This window comes from Anguilla anguilla, chromosome 18, assembly GCF_013347855.1.
Source record: "Anguilla anguilla isolate fAngAng1 chromosome 18, fAngAng1.pri, whole genome shotgun sequence".
Lineage (NCBI taxonomy): Eukaryota > Metazoa > Chordata > Actinopteri > Anguilliformes > Anguillidae > Anguilla > Anguilla anguilla.
In genome coordinates this window covers 12,939,647-12,950,782 of record NC_049218.1, presented here as the reverse complement: position 1 = coordinate 12,950,782, position 11,136 = coordinate 12,939,647, and the positions used below count along the sequence as shown (strand labels likewise).

The 11,136-nt window shown below is 45.9% G+C and overlaps 1 long non-coding RNA gene across 1 annotated transcript; it reads right to left on the bottom strand.

Moving 5' to 3' along the window:
* Positions 1-2,206: 2,206 nt before the first annotated feature.
* LOC118218370 lies at positions 2,207-6,237 on the bottom strand. Its single transcript, XR_004763399.1, has 3 exons — positions 6,154-6,237; positions 3,254-3,464; positions 2,207-2,565 (listed from the first exon to the last, which is right to left on the bottom strand). It is a non-coding gene; the product is annotated as an uncharacterized LOC118218370 (long non-coding RNA).
* Positions 6,238-11,136: the final 4,899 nt, after the last annotated feature.

Sequence of the window (11,136 nt, the reverse complement as noted above, 5' to 3'; positions counted from 1 at the left end):
GCTACAGCGATCCAGTTAAAATCCTGGACAGCTGCAGGGTTCGCTGACTTGTTTTGTTACTCAGCACCTAGTTGACCAATTTAAGGTCACAGCTGGTCACTTTTGTAGCATATAGTTTTTTATGCATTTTTAGTGACAGCTCCTTTGAAAATATAAATAATCTAAATTAAAAAGTAGAAAAATATGAAGATTTTTTAGGATCCTAACACAACATTCCATTGTTTTAAGATTCCGCAGACACAGCATCATCACTTCTTATTGGACCACAATAGTGCTGCAAGAACATTGCAATGGTCACATGACTGTACATGTGTGCAAACCTCATTCCACCCTATCCTTGTACTCTCTACCAGGCCATCCAAGCCAATGACCAATCATTTCATATCCGTCCTTTCCTGCTCTTCTTCCTTGTATGCTTCCCCAGATAAAAGGTCTGCTCATTTGAATCTCTGGCTCTTCATTGGTGGAATGAAAGCTTTGGGTTGAGTAACTATTAGTTGAGCATTGTTTGTTTCAATGCGCTAATGTGCCATATTTATCCTTCTGCTCATATGAACAGGCCCACATAACCTCATCCGACCCCTCATAGCAACATTTTGTTTCTATGGAGAATCCTTCTGCTATATAAATGTAAAATCAAAGCTTGCTTTCAGAAACCCCCATATACTGGTCTCATGGCTATTCTTTGCAGTCAACAATGGACAGATCCATGTCCTTGCTCACCCCTTGCATTGTCCTTTAGGGCGCCCCCTTCAGGTCAGGTTAGCTCAGATTATAGGAATTGGGAATGCAGTTTTGGCAATGGATCCAACCCTTCTTTGTGCTGGAGAGGACAATGGCTGAAGGAATGTGGTGCAGAAGATGCTGTGAATGCTTGTTCTTTTTCTTCTGACCCTAGGATGAGCCACCCACTCCCAATTCAGCCATCCCTGGACTAGTGAATGTACATGGGCGCTGATCTGGATAATTTTCCGCTCCTCTCTTACTGCGTGTAGAAGTGGAGAACACTGAAGATACTTGCCTTGATTACCAACTGGAAGTTCTTGGAATGCTGGTGGGTTTGCACAGGTTCCGTCTCCTGTTCGGTCCCCTGCCTGGTTTGTTTTCTTCTCCGCTCCTTCTCCTCCTCGGAATGTACAGTACGTGTCTTTACATCATCGTGGCCCTTTGTCCTCTAGTGTGTCGGCTTGAAACAGGGTTCCAACTTTCCTCTGGAGAGCGATTCACACGCTTCCTCAAAGCCGCTCATTCTGCCGGGCTGTGACCCATCGGCTGCCAGCACGCTGACACGCACACGCAAAGTGACTGCAGTGCTGGGAGAGGCTTGTGCGCTGATGCACTCAGATGCTGTTTTGTAACTATTTTGCATAAATAGGCGGGATGCAAATGATGAAAGTCTAGGTGATATGCAAACCACCGTGACAGGGACCCCTTCAGTTTCTGCAGCAGTCTGGTGGAACTGTGTCTGTGACACACCGCTGGGTTAGACTGGTCCACACACATCTTTATCTTCTGGTCTGACATGCAGGAGCAGGAAGACCCTCATGTTTATGCTTTGAGATAAAAACAGACCTTGTCTGGCTTGCACACCTTTGGTAACAGTGTTTGGCATTCCATTATTAGTGTGTTAAACAACCTCTGGAATGAAGCCTGTAGTTGGGGTTGGATAAGGATGTCAAATGTTAAACATTTTTAGAAGTGAGGTCCTCAGTCTTAGGGCCTATATTTTTGTGGGTCTTAAGATGGAGCAGTTTTGAAATACCTGTCCCAGGATTCTGGATGTCTAGGGCAGAACTCTAGACCTGTAGCCCGGAATGAAAAGGAGTGTATTGCTCACAGAAAAAAGACAATGGGGACTATTCAATAATAAAAAATGTCCACCATGATATATTTAATAGATGGGAAAGGAAATGGAAAACAAAAAATGTGACACATCTTCAAGGTGCTGATTAAAAGTGACTTACCGGACATATTCATTTTGACATTTGGCACGCCAACAATTCGACAGTTTCTCAAATAAAAAGTCTGCAGTGTCTGACTTCTCTTTTTGGTAGACGCAGCCGGTGGATTCTGGCTGAGAAACCAGAGACATCCCCAGACTCTGGAGAAACAAATCCGGTCCTGTTTGTTTGCCACGCGTACCCGCCATACGTCAGATTTTCCTTCCACAGCATTCCCGGAGGGAAGTTAGAGACCTGGGGGGGGGGGGGGGGGGGGGAGGGGGAATCTAAACCTTGGAGGGTATACTCTTCATTCCCAGGATGCATTGCAACAGTTTTAATGCCGGAGAGGCAGCAGGGGTGGTATGGGATTTGTCGGGCTTTGGTGTGGCACACGAGTGTTTTGTTAGAACAGGTGCCGCAGCCATGTGTGTGAATGCTGAAGTACTCACTCATGGCATCCATTCATGGAAACCTTCAACAGGAATGAGTTCCAGTGCCTATGTTCTTTTTTCCAAAATTCAGCACCAAAAAAAAAAAATGCTTCCCATCCAACCCTATCCCTGTGCCTCACTTTGGGATGATTCAGGTCACGCCAGGTCACCTTTTCCTCAAAGCAATTGAGCTGAAATCATGGAAAAATGTGTCAGAGAGTGCAGCGTGTGCTCCGGGCTCATCTGAACCTACGCCACAGTCACATGGTAAAGACTCATAGCAAAGAGGGATGCTGGTTCATCTTTTTTTTTTACCAGCTAGTGTAATACCCTGAGAAATGATCTGCCCAACCCCTATAATTATTTGTGCTCTAGATTTCCCATTGCCCCCCTAATACCATTTAGCCAAACTTTAAGTGCTAACACCGTGGCCAGCGGGGGATTGGCTCCCTTTCTAGGTTGGGTTCCTCCTGAGAATTCCTGTCCTTGCCATCAAGTTTTTTTCTTGCCACTGTTTGAGCATTTTTTTTTTCCGCTTCAGCGCTGTTTTTTGGGGTGTTCAGGCCCAGTTTTTCCCCAATTTTCTTGAAAAGTGTCTTTGTGACAGTGTCTCTGTTAAAAGAGCTATACAAATAAAACTGAATTGAATTGAACTGAACTGAACTGAATTCGGGAGCAGCGAAAGTGGGAGCGTTTGAAGAGAGGCGAGGGGGAGCTAGGCCCATTTCCCTGTGTTGTCATGGCGATGAGACAGAGGGAGAGAAAGGACAGACGGACAGAGCTGAAAGAAAGAGAGAGAGAAAGAGGGGAGCGTGGCATCCTGCCGGGGCTTCGGTTTTCAGCCTCAGCTGTTGGCAGGGCCAGAGTTCAAGGACTCACGCGGCAGTGGTCTGGGCTCCGCTCTGCTACCCCTACTCCTGCAGCAGGCCTCCTCTGTCTCCCGCCCTGTTCTGCTCGCTCCCCGGGTCCTTGGGTGTCCTCATACGCCATTTCCCATAATCCCTTTGAAGTTCTCCTTCAATCCGTTGCGTGAGAAGCCGCGCGGCTTCGCTCCAGATTTCTGAAGTACGCCAGTCCGTCTGTGCCCGTCCTAATGCACAAACAACGTGGGAAACCAAAACCAGATAATCAGCTTAAACCAGGGCTATTCGGTTAGCATTCTGGGAGCCAAATGCAGCCCACCATACATGTATTTTTGGCCCCTTTCATCACAAAAGGAATAAGTATTATTCAGATGCATCAAAAATTGTGAATGTCCAGATTTTAAGAAGGGAACTTTTTTTGTTTACACTGGTGTAAAAGACATCTTGTTTAAACATCTGTTAATAAATTGTGTTTAGCTGAGAAATGTTTTGTTGATTAGCATCGTTTTTAAAAAGAATCCGGTCCCCAGGAAGTAGTTGAAGAAGTGTGGCTTGAACATCGGTATCCTGGCCTACGATGGGATCAGCTGATGGCTGATTGTGTGGTCAGACTAACCCCACATGATTCCGTATCTTCATTCCGTATCTTGATTCCGTGTCTTCCTTTGGCTCCCTCTCGGATACCGCCGTGTGGCCGAGAGAAATGATGAAGCGCATTGCTTACTGCTGGGCATTACTCATGAGCCATTAATGCCATAAAAAAATTTTTATCACCTTTTTAAAAAAATTTTTCTCCTAGTAAGAAAATGTGGAGGAAAGGTACATCCTCTTAGCACCTCCCAAGGGCACCCGGCTTGCCCTTGTCTGCTTTCTGTCCGTATCCAGGGAACGAATCGGTGTGTTTCCGCACTGGCTCGGGTTCGAACAGCACCGTGCGCACTGATCGATAGCGCAGCCGCCGCTACGGGCGCGGTGTGATCCAAACCAATGGTCTGGCCCTGAATACTTCCCCTTGGAGCAGTGGTGCTGGCGCACGCTGAATGCTCCAGACACTCTCAGGGTTCCAGCCAGCGAGCGTACCCAAAAAAGAGGCCTGTCCACTGGCTCTCCCTGCTCTGAACCACGGTGGGGTGGAGGAGCTGAAGGGGGTGGGGGGGAGGTGGCAGGACCGAGCCTGCGGGGGCCGGCATGCCGCACGCGGCCACGCCCACGGCCGTGCGGGCCAGGAGCGCTGGCTCGGTTAAAAATACGCAGGATGTCAGAGGGAAGCCACCGGCCGCAGATAAAACACGCCCCCCTCCGCAGATAAAACACGCCCCCCTCCGGACACCGACCCCGCGAAACTGGCCAGATACGCCGCCTCCTCTCGTCCATTGTTCGAGTAACGCTGAGGGAAGGGGGTAGGAGTCGACCGCTACGAAAAGCCATCTGCTGAGAACAGCGAGCCGAGGTGTGGGGTGCGGGGTGTGGGGTGTGTCTGCAGCTGAGGGGGCTTAAAGTCCTGCTACCTGACCCAGGCCTGGGCATTAGATGTTCCTTTTTTAAAAAGAGAAGAGCTTATGAATAAAGGAGAGAAAAAGAGACAGAGATGGAGAGAGAGCGAGAGTTCTTTCTCTCTTTCACTGGCAGGACAGAGGAGAGTTGGGTTACATTCTTTCCATCGGGGCCTGAGCGTCTGCCAGGCAGGTCACTCCCAGTTCAGTCCCAGGGAAATGGAGAGGGAGGGATCTCTCTGCATTCAGTGTGACTGTGTGTGTGTGTGTGTGTGTGCGTGTGAGTGTGAATACGAATGTATGTGTGTGCGTGAGTGCGTGCGTGTGCATGTGTGTGTGTGTGTGTGCGTGTGTGTGAATACAAATGTGTGTGTGAGTGTGCGTGAGAGAGAGTGCATGCACATGTCTATGTGTATATGTGCATGTCTATGTGTGTGTGTCTGAACACGTCTGTGTGTGTGTGTGTGAGAGAGAGAGAGAGTGTGCGCTAATGTCTACGTGTGTGTGTCTGTGTGTTTTTGTGCTTGTGTCTATGTGTGAGTGTGCACATGTTTGTGTGTGTGTGTGTGTGTTTGTGTGTGTGTAATAAGTGTGTTAGTATGTGAATACACACATCTGTATGCGTGAATGTGTATGTGTACATGCATATACATGCATGAATATGCACACGTGTTCTGGCATGAACACGCCTATGTTTGAGTGTGCATACGTGCGTACGCTCGTGTGAACACGCCTATGTTTGAGTGTGCATACGTGTGTACGCTCGTGTGAACACGCCTATGTTTGAGTGTGCATACGTGTGTACGCTCGCGTGAACACGCCTATGTTTGAGTGTGCATACGTGTGTACGCTCGTGTGAACACGCCTGTGTTTGAGTGTGCATACGTGCGTACGCTCGTGTGAACACGCCTATGTTTGAGTGTGCATACGTGTGTACGCTCGTGTGAACACGCCTATGTTTGAGTGTGCATACGTGCGTACGCTCGTGTGAGTGTCCATGCTTGTCCGTGTCACAGTGCGAGTCTGTCCCGGTTGCTGTGTGCGAGGCGGCGCTTCCCCCTGAACACTGCAGGTTTGGATCCCGTGGATTTGGCCAGGTCTTCACGGGCTGTACCTCATTCCGTTAGCACCATTCGGGCCAGAATCAGGATTCCACGGCTTATCGGAAACGCACAAGGTTCTTGGGGCACGGCGACCACTGCTTCTTTCAGTGTGAGCTGAGCCCAGCTCACCCCTACGGATCTACACAGGCTACTCCAGACTAGGCTGATCTGCTACGGACTTTACTATTGAACTTTGTGTACTTTAGTCCTAGCTCACACCCCCTGCAGTTCTATAATAGAAATGTAGGCTATAAAATAGCTATGGGTGAGTAAGACTTTATGAATCTTATAACTGAATGAAATAAAGAAAAATATCTTACCTTCCCCAGAAAAAAGCAGTATTATTGATTCAAATCAGTGACTCATCAATAACCCATTATAGATCCACGTATGTTGGGTTTCCTGAAGCTTCACCGGAGAGCAGAAACAGATTATGTGGCTATTATTTGCTTCTTATCTGCCTATCCTATCGGCCTTAGTTGAGGGAGTGATGTCAGGGGGTTGGACTGTTGAGAGCCCGTTGGCACGGTTACAAGGCCCCTCTGCCTAGAGCAATAGTTTTCCCAGAGTGCATTGCTCCCCAAGAGGGTGACAGGAGACGATTGGCCACCAATGTTCTCTACTCCTCTGGCTCCTTCAGGGAGCCAGGATTTCTCTCCTAGTGCATGCCAGCGGAAGTAACGATTTTTGGGCTTCTCAGCACAAAGACTTAAAACAGTCAAACAAAAACAATAAATAAGGAAACACAAGGAGTACAGAAAGCAACGACTAGATACTAAGGGATTAACGGCTAGGAGAACATGGAAGAACACACGCTGACCAAGCACCGAACTGAAAAAAAAACAGGAACTTAAATACACAATAAGACACATCCAGACAATCGCTGAAAATGAGCAGACGTGTGGAATGTGAAAACTCAGTTATCCAATTACAGCCACAATTAGCAGGCACAAAACAGGAAACACAGGGGATGCACAGGAACACAGGTGAGCACTAAAGCAGGGCATCTTCGTGGTCCGGAACCAGAGCTGTGACACATTGACTGGGTTCGACCGAGATGCTAGAGTGTGTATCTGTGTGAAATATGTGAGAAAATCAGCAGACCCTGTGGCTCTTCAGGATCAAAGCTGACCGTCCCGGGTGGAGTCTGTTGTATTGACAGCTGACACACCCGTGTTGAGCACTGTGGCCCTTGGCTCAGCCAGCAGAGGCAGTTTGCTCAGAAGCCTTTGTCCATTACTCAGCGTGAGGGTACGACACACCGGTGACCTCGCAGAGTCACATGACCACACTGCTCACAGATCACAGGCGAACCGTTCCACACAGGAAGCGGGCGGGGTTCCGAACTTCCCGTCTAGCCAAGCGACTGAATTTAGCAATCCGGCCGGAGACGTTTGCTTCATAGAATTATGCATACATATTAATATGCATACTTAGGCGGCTTCTTTCAAGAGGATCCAATAGACAAGCTTCGCTTTGAACAACTGGGCCTTTTGTTCTTTCCTAGCTGTGACTCACCCTCTCACAATTGTTAAACTGAACCAGCACCTCGAAACGCCTTCGTCCTCTGTGTGTGTCACACTTTGCACTACATTTAGCCATTTAAATCATTCAAAGTTTTCCAAGAGAAGAATGAAGAGAAGACAGGGCCTCCTTTAAGTCCTGGACATTGGTTACCAGCTCTGGGGTGGGAGGAGAGGGGGTCAGGGTGGTTATTGGTGGTTTAGCTTGGTGTGGGATTTAGGCCTTTTAACCCCCATTGTGTCAGACATGTGAAAGGATGGGGGTAGGGGGGAGGGACTGGATGGGCATAAGGGGGGGGACTTCTCAGAATTGCCCTGTTGTCAGTTGAAACCGCAGATGCTCACATGCACATTCACTTGCATGATCATTTCTGGCTCCTGTGGGTCAAAAAGCCAGGGGCTTTACATTCTGAGTGGAATGAGACAGATACAGGGGGTGGAAGAAAATAAAGAATGCACGATGGACAACGTGACTCGTACCCCAAATGATTTACCGAAAAGCAGTCATCATGCTTCAGAAATCATCCACTGAAAAAACTTCTTACTAAGAAAATGCACGTTAAAGTTGTAAAAACTATGAAAATTGCTCATTGCTCTGGCTTTACTAGGTGAGCAGCCAACCTATTTAATTTATTATTTGCATACATAGAGAAATTCATCCAATGATCTGTCTTTCAGCAGCTGCTCATAAGGAGCGCCTGTTTGGATACTCCTCATTGAGAAAATCTCTCGTTTTAAAATGCATTGTGAAAGCGTAATCTGGTTGAGCTGTGCAAAAATGAATTTCACTACAGGCCTACAGGCCTTCACTACACCATGCATCCTGGTGGACTTTATAGAAATATCTGTGGGGAAAAAAAGTTATTATTGTTTGTAAGTACACTTATGTTCATTGTCGTCTGTTGGCCAGCATGACTGTGTGTGTGTACAAGGCAGACAGATCAACACTATCAACCTCACTACCCCCACCCCATGGTTTATGGGTAAATTATTAATTTTGCACAGTTGTTAAATGCTACATGTGAGAAGAATGCGGGGATTTGTTGAAGACTTGGCGAGTTCGATGTTTCGGGTCAATAAGGAATGGCGGTACTTCTGGGATTACAGTCAGGTTGTCACAACGAATTAAATTATCGTTTTTTTTTTTGTTTTTTTTTTACGTGAAAAGGAAAATGTTGAATGAGGACACAGGCCTTCTCAGAACATCCACAATAAGTGGTAAATCTAATAAAATGCAGAATTACTCAGCAATTTAATAAAAGCTTTTCCATGTGAGAGCTGATCGCTTATTAACCCTGCTCTGAATTAATCTGGGTCTCATGAACATGTGCAGAATCCGCATGGTTGTTCTACATTAGATGGGTCACACGCATGGGTGTGTGGGTAAGTCCTGGGGTGCGAGCACTTTACAGTTCTGTGGGTGCAAACCACTTTACTGAAGAACGCACCGATGTAGACAAAGTTATGCGAGTAGCCTATAGAGGAAACTTTGGCCCTTGGTGGGTGAACGAAAACCACTCCCACTAATGATTTATTTTTCCATTTTCATTTCCAACCACATGCAGACACTGTCATGCCATCCCCTTAGTTACCATAAGCAGCCCTATCCACAATGCTACCTCAGCGTTTGAGGGTTTGGGAGTTTTTTATTTATTTATTTATTTACCTTGTGACAGGAGGACAGGAGACAGACCCTAAAGCGACTCAACCAGGGGCCAGTCCCATGGTGACACATTTACTTTAAACTCACTCCAAAAACGACTCTGGCATTTTACAGGCAAGCGGGTGATTCTGGAGCTGAAACAAGAAATAATTCAAGAGTCCTGGACAGTGAACGAGGAAATTTTAATGGGTTTGTAATTAACTACCGAAATCATGAGCAAAGCCAAGGGTGGGGTTAAAAGAGGAAACTCTCCACAAGCACACTTCCTGTCCTGGGCACAAAGAGTCCCAGGGTAACTCACTGACAGAACAGCCAATAGGGTGAGACTGAACTCTCTGCATGTGCAAACCCCAGAGCGCTGCTGAATTTCACAATAAAATACCATCTGCAGGGAGGAGCAGCACAACTTTAATGACTAATTTAACCACTAATTTAGAAGTTAAATAAAACTTTACTTTCAAGAGGCAATTAATAACACACCAATAAATCACAGTCAAGTATAAATGTGCTCATATTTAGTCACATAAACATGTACACACAAGCGTGCACACATACGCGTGCGCGCACACACACTCACACACACACATCTTCAAAATGAACGTCAGGTCCTTGATTTTCTGACTAGGCTTCTGTACTCCTTTGCTATTGGGCTGCTCAACCCTGGAGATCTACCATCCTGTAGATTTTCACTCTAAACCTAACATATAAAGTGCCTTTCAGGACACCTAAGGTCACTTTATAGGGAAATCAGGATAAGACACACAGTACAGACAATTCAATAATAATAGTAAAAATAAAAAAATATATGGGTTATACAGAGAATTATTAAAGAAGTAAATGTAAAAAATAATTGTTAGTTAAAAAGAAAAATGTTGTGTGTGCGTGTGTGGTTAAATGTCTTGCATGCTTGTCTAAATAAATGGGTCTTGAGCTGTTTTTTGAATGAAAAGAGTCAGAGGAGTGACTGTGAAGAGGAAGGGAATTCCAAAGTTTGGTGCAGCATAACTAAATGCCCGATCGCCAAGTGAGGAGAGGCGTGAAGAAAGGATGGACAGTAGGCCAGAAGAGGAGGAGTGAAATGAGCAGGCCAGCAGAAGGTCAGAGAGATAGGTGGGAGCTCGGTTGCATGCAAGGAGGAGGATTTTGAATTTCATTCAACGGGATTCAACTGGGAGCGAGTGGAGCTTGTGAAGAACTTCAGTGATGTAGTCATGTGGTTTTATATGGGTCAAGGATCTAGCAGCAACGTTTTTAAATTAGGTTCAGTTTATTGACAGCTCTGTTCAGGATACCCATTAGAAGTGATTTGTGATGGTCCAGTTGGGATGTTACTAGCGCATGGATTAGGGTTTCTGTGTTGGAATAAGAATGAGACGGTAGGAGATGTTACAGAGATGGAAGAAAGCAATTTGAGTGTAGAGTCAAGAATGACACCTTGGGGGACATCTCTAGCATACCTCATTCAACAGTTGAGCTCCTAATCCCCCCCCCTCTTCTCTTTTCTCTTGTTAGTCCACATCTGTGAATATTAATTTTTGGGTGATTTTTATTCTTTAATTGAAATTTCTAATTTTCCTTCGGACTAATTCTCAGTTTTTGTGTTTCTGAGGGATTTCTTAGGTTGCGTGACTGCAATGACTTATTACAGTTGTTGCTGCTGCCTGCTTAATGTAAGTTGGAGACTTCTGGGCCATAACACTTCAGCAATCAGCATGTGTAATAGATTCATAAAGTTATTCTGGCAAACCAAATAAAACAGAAACAGATGAGATCCAAGGTTGATATTTTAAATTGATATTTTACCCAGAATTACCCAGACATTACAGCATACACGTTTTGTCAGGCATTTTCACATCTGAACTATTTCTGCAATTGAGGTAGGGCATGTTGCTTTAGGGTACAAATGTCTAAACAATGAAGTGATTCAGTCAGAAAGGCACATTTTGTATTGATCAAACTCTATTTGAGTTTCTGGACAATTAGTTTAAATGGTTTATACTACTGGTGCATACAAGCCTATACCCAGCACTCCTCCCCACTTGTCTGCCCTGGTCTTGGCCTCTGGTTTTTATCTGTGGTTTTGTAGGTTCTGCACCTTATGCAGACGTCCCATGTGT